This window comes from Hordeum vulgare, chromosome 7H (genome assembly GCF_904849725.1).
Source record: "Hordeum vulgare subsp. vulgare chromosome 7H, MorexV3_pseudomolecules_assembly, whole genome shotgun sequence".
Taxonomy (NCBI): Eukaryota; Viridiplantae; Streptophyta; class Magnoliopsida; order Poales; family Poaceae; genus Hordeum; species Hordeum vulgare.
The window spans coordinates 406339789-406345788 of NC_058524.1; positions in this window are offsets into that span (position 1 = coordinate 406339789).

The following is a 6000-nucleotide window of genomic DNA, read 5'->3' on the forward strand; positions in this document are numbered from 1 at the left end:
GGTGCACGAATTGTGGCGATAAGGGCTAATAGATAAGAGTGAAATTTTAGGCATTTTGTTGGATTTATCTTTGATAGACAACGATACTTTGAAGACAATTAACACGTGTCACGTGGAATGCATATGACTCTAGTTGAACAGTGATAGGAGAGATAAGCATATACGAGGTTTAAGGGTCCGATCGCATTTGCCTAGATAAAATTCAAAGATATAGCTATAGGAAAAATCGTGTAGAGAATAGAACTCCATAGTGTCACATATGGTATATTCAAATGACAAGTGTTCAATTTCGAAGACAACCATAAAATCCGAAGACAAACTTAGTTTCTTGAAGAGATGGACAAAATTGCATAGATAAAAGCAATGTCTTCAGGAGGGGATGGTGGTGTTGCCCACAATTATGGTGCCGCTATGAAGTCATATTCTTCATTAATGTATTCACACTTAGAGTGTATATCTTCATGTGTTGAAGACATACGTTACTTCGTGTGTTGTGCATCAAAGTGCATCAGTGTTAGGATGTGTGTCCATTCACTTGACATTTGAGGGTTCTAAGATATTAGCTCTCACTGCGACTTGCAAAACCTCTTATCATCCAAAGACTTTGTGAGGATATCAGCCAATTGCTCTTCTGTCTTCACATGCTCGATGACGATGTATCCCTTCAACAAATGATCACGAAAGAAATGATGTCATATCTAAATGTGTTTTGTCTTCGAGTGTTGTACTGGGTTATGGATGATCTTGATAGCACTCTCATTGTCGCAGTGGAGTGGTACTTTCTTCTTGTTGATGTCGTAGTCCTTAAGGGTTTGCTTCATCTAGAGAAGTTGTGTACAGCCAGCGCTAACAGACATGTATTCGGCTTCAGCAGTAGAGAGTGAGAAGCAGTTCTGCTTCTTTCAAGACCAACATACAAGAGATCTACCAGAAATTGACATGTTCCTGATGTAGACTTGCGATCAAGACTATCACCAATAAAATTTGAATATGAATAGCCAATGAGATCAAACTTCGAGCCCTTTGGATACCATAATCCTAGCGTTGGGGTGTGAGCCAAATATCGAAGTATTCGCTTCAATGCGAGGTGATGGGATTCCTTTGGTGCTGCTTGGAATCGAGCACACATGCAAACGCTAAGCATTATATATGGCCTAGATGCACACACGTACAATAAAGAGCCAATCATGGAGCGATATACCTTCTAATCGAAACCTTTACCATTTTCGTCTGTGTAGAGGTGGTCGTTTGTTGGCATTGGCGTTTTGTATCCCTTGTAGTCTTGCATACCAAATTTCTTGAGAGATTCTTTGAGGTACTTCTCATGAGATATGAAGGTGACATTTGGTTGCTGACAAATCTGAAGCCCTAGAAAGAACTTTAGCTCTCCCATCATCGACATGTGATATAGCTCTTACATCATGAATCTAAATTCATCACTATATCGATTGTTAGTACAACCAAATATAATGTCATTCACATAGCTTTCACATACAGACAGTTCACCATCATATGATTTAGTGAATAGAGTGGGATGAAGTGAACCGGGTTTGAAGCCTTTCTCCTTGAGAAATTCCTTGAGGGTGTCATACCAAGCCCTTAGTGCTTGCTTGAGGCCATACAATGCCTTGTTGAGCCGGTAGACCATGTTAGGATGTTTTGGATCTTCAAACCCTCATGGTTGAGCAACATATAGTTCTTCCTCAATCTTACAATTGAGGAATGCACTTTTGACATCCATTTGGTATAAGCATATATCATAGTGGTTATCATAAGCAAGCAATATGCGTATGGCTTCAAGTCTAGAAACATGTGCAAATGTTTCATCGAAATCAATACCCTCAACATGTGTGTATCCTTGTTTCTGACAATTTGGCCAAATTCATCTTGCTTGTTGCGGTAGATCCACTTTGTTCCATTGATGTTGTGCTTGCGTGGATCGGGACGTTTGACGAGTTCCCATACGTTGTTGAGCTTGAATTGATGAAGCTCTTATTGCATGTCTTGAATCCATTCCGATTCCATGAAAGCTTCATCTAATTTGGTGGGCTATGAGATAGACACAAAAGCAAAGTGCCCACAAAAGTTAGCCAATTGGTTAGCTCTTGAGAGAGTGAGAGGGCCTGGTGCATTGATGTTATTGAGCATCTTCTCGATTTGAACTTCATTAGCAACTCGCAGATGAGAAGGACGAAGACTTTGATCCCGCTACTGAGCATCGTTTTCATCAACAACATTATCTTCAGGAGCATCATTGTCTTCGTGATGGGTAGGTCTAGGACTGATAACTTCCTCAATGTCAGGTTCCTCAGGTATGATCTCACCAGTGCCCATCAGCCTAATAGCTTCTTCAAGTGGAAGTTCATCTAGCAGAGGAGGCAGGTGCTCTCTTTGCAAGCCATTAGTTTCATCGAACCGCACATCTACAATATCAATAATTTTATTATGAAAAATGTTGAATACTCTGTAGGTGTACGAGTCCTTTCCATAACCAAGCATGAAACCCTCATGTGATTTTGGTGCAAATTTAGAAGTGTGGTGTGGATCACTAATCCAACATCTTGCACCGAAGACTTTGAAATAACTTACATTGGGTTTCTTATCATTAAGTAGCTCGTATGAGGTTTTCTTGAGGAACTTGTGAAGATATACCCTATTGATGATGTGGCATGCAGAGTTAATGGCTTCATGCTAGAATTTTCGTGGTGTGTTGTACTTATCAAGCATAGTGTGAGCCATCTCCATGAGAGTCTTGTTCTTGCGTTCCACAACACCATTCTGTTTGTGGTGTGTATGGAGCACAGAACTCATGTGTGACACCAAGGGAGTCAAGATATGTATCCAGACCAGTGTTCTTGAACTCCGTGCTATTATCACTCCTGATATGCTTGATCTTGACGTTGTAGTTGGTCATGCACCTATTTGCAAAGCGCGTGAAGACATTTTGCACTCCAGTCTTGTAAAGTAAGATGTGCACCCGGGTATATTTAGAGTAATTATCAACAATTACAAAGACATATAGATTTGAAGTGGTAGAGAAGGTGGATTAGTGAGTAGGGTCGAATAAGTCCGTATGGAGCAGCTTGAAGGGACTTGAAGTCGTCATGATTGTCTTTGAGGGTGTTTGGCCCTTGTCATCTTCCCGGCTTCGCACACACCACATAGATGATCTTTCTTGAACTTGACACCCTCGATGCCAATGATGAGATTCTTCTTGGCAAGGGTATGCAAGTTCCTCATACCAGTATGTCCTAGCCTTTGATGCCCTAGCTAGCATTATGAAGCTTTGCTAGAAGACACATGTGAACATGTGGTCCTGTAGAAAAGTCTACCATGTATAGATCACCTCTTTGAAAACCTTCGAAGACTTTGGTTTTATCAGACGCCATTAGTACAACGCATCCTAATTTGCCAATTATGACAAGCATGTCAATATCACAAAGCATTACGACATACATTAAGTTGTAACCAAAGGATTCGACAAGCATTACATTTTCCATGTGCCTATCCCTTGTCATAACAACTCTACCTAGTCTCAGTACTTTTTGGCCGCTTTTGTTGGCAAAGACGATGTGATCTTTGGTTGGAGGCTGAAGAGTAGAATCCATCAATAGGCTTTGTTCACGAGTCATGTGACTAGTGCATCCACTGTCCATGATACGTTCGATTGGATTTGGTTGATATTCATGTATTTAGAATTAGTATTGTTCATCAAGGCATGCAACAAAATCATGTATTGATGAAGATATTACAATGTAAGTAACAATAATACTAGACGATATAAATGGTAACACCATTTCTATTAGTTTTCTTGTGTCCATAAAAGAATGTTTTCGAGTCTCCAGAGATAATCTTCGAGTAAAGCTTCATCCCATCTGGAGATCCGATGGTGCATGAAGATGTTAGTTTCATCCCATCTGGAGATCCTATGGTGCATGAAGATGTTAGTTCTTATTAAACGTTGTCGGGACCCCGATCCTAAGCCATAGGAATCCAGCTTGTAACACATCACATCACTTTGCGGTCTCACGTACGGTTATCGCCACGGCTGCAACCTTACCTTGGTCGGGACCGTTTGTGTCTTTTTACTCACGTATGCAAATGTGTCGCTAGCATTCCAATGTCAAAGAACCTGGGTCGACATAACTACTTATAAACCCAAGTGGCACATTCGTACAAAGACGGGCATACATAACCCAACAGTGCAGGTGTCGTTCATCAGCGTGTGTAGACGAATCATAGCAAGCTACAAGGACTCCATTACACCATGGGACATTGATGTCATCACTTCACGTAGACGAGTCGTAGCAGGCTACAGGGACTCGATTACACTGCGAGACATTTTCCTGAAGGGACAAACACAACACCAAAGAAGGATACATGCCAGTAACCAATGTGTCTAGAGCAGTAGCAAGCTACCAAGGCTCGATGGAATCCACAAAGGGGCATTTCCCTGTAAAGAGTACTACTAAAGGCACACAACAATGTGTCGAACCCCATACATATCGCAACACATCACACGTACGCATGACATACTCAATATGCATAGATACAACAATGGCATCACAACATAACCATACAACATCACAACATTTATTTAGAAGGCTCAGAAGATCCTTTCATAATATGTTCGTAGAGGCAGGGGTCACATGACCCGACACTCAAGTCATACACACAAAGTCATACAAGCCATGCGGAAGCTTAAAGCTATCTGAGTACACACAGATGAAAGGTAAAATGGCATAAAGCCTAACTATCTATAGTTCCCTTTCGAAGGGGCCAAATCGTAGCTGGGACATCAGCTACTCGACGTCGTCAACGTCTAGGTAGAACCGACCTGATGGTTCATGGGTGTCTTCTGCAACATTGATTAAGCAAGCATGAGTATGAAAGTACTCAGCAAGACTTTAAATCATATCTATCTACTCATGCACATGTATCAACAAGGGGGTTGTGGGGTTTCATGCAGCAAGCCAACTTTGAATCTTGGCTAACATGTACTATGACTACGAGTACTTCTGAACAAGTTTGAGAACTCGTACACGGGTCCACTATCTCCACAACAATACACTACCATGGATCCTTTCTCGTCTCCCTATGAGAATGCCATCCATGGTACTCACACTTGTCTTGTTACTTTTATGAGTAGCAATTAAAGTTATCTATGAACAACATATGTTTCCAAGTAGTGTATTTTCGAGGACGCGACTATTCGAATAGATCATAACCCTGTAAGAGTGTACTTCTTCACACACGCTCTCGCCACTTATCGCCATGTGCACTTCATGCACCTCAAAAACCTTCAAGCGGAAGCCCGTCGAGGGAGTCGGCCACGACCGTTAACCACACTAACACCTAGTCTAGGTTTATCGCCTATTTGAGACTGAACCCGCACGGAAGTCCAGCCGAAGTTTCCGCTACGGCCTCAAACGATGTGCATAGGGTTCCCAAGCCCACCATCCGGGTGCCACTTGGTACACCGTGCCACCGCCTACCACTTCACAACCCACCTCTAAGGTCAGCGCTATGCACTCCCCCCAACATAAGCTACAAACACGAGAAACTACTTGCAACTTTGTGATAGCCCGACTTATTAGGGATGATAGACTACTCATATCAATAAGGAAATCCTTCTTTTCCGGGAGCGCATTCGAACATAACTCCCAGGTTAAGCGTGCTCGTCTTGGAGTAGTTCTAGGATGGGTGACCGACCGGGAAGTTAATCCCGGGTGCGTAGAAAAGTCTAGTATTGACATGTGGGGCCAGTCTAGATCCCGCCAGGAGTAACAACCACCGGCGGGTGTGTCCGGGGTGTTCCAAGTTGGTATCAGAGCCGACCCTCGCGGTTACATGGATGTTTGCGGACATGTGTGCGGTCATGTTGTTCATGACGTTTGTGACCCGTCGTGGCACACGACATGGCCCATGTACTAGACTGGATGCACAGACGTTTGTGCCAAGAGGGAACGCTCCTTTGGCCCGACGAGGATGTCGATTCCT